We start from the raw sequence: 213 nt of genomic DNA on the forward strand, positions 1-213 counted from the left end.
TGGACTTTTTGAAGGGTTCTTGGCTGGAGTCTTCTTGGGAGTCTTGGCTGCAGAGGGTAGCTTGCTGAAGGATGGCCGCAGATAACCACCTGCCTCTCTCAGTTGTATGTCATCTGCAGACCTAATCAGGAAGCTAACTCTGCTTCCAAGCTATTCAGACAAGTGTTAAACAACTTGTTCAAGTTTGCTGATGACACTAAGATGTGGGGGAAA

This window comes from Gavialis gangeticus, unplaced genomic scaffold (genome assembly GCF_001723915.1).
Source record: "Gavialis gangeticus isolate Ggan-Ray unplaced genomic scaffold, GavGan_comp1, whole genome shotgun sequence".
NCBI lineage: Eukaryota > Metazoa > Chordata > Crocodylia > Gavialidae > Gavialis > Gavialis gangeticus.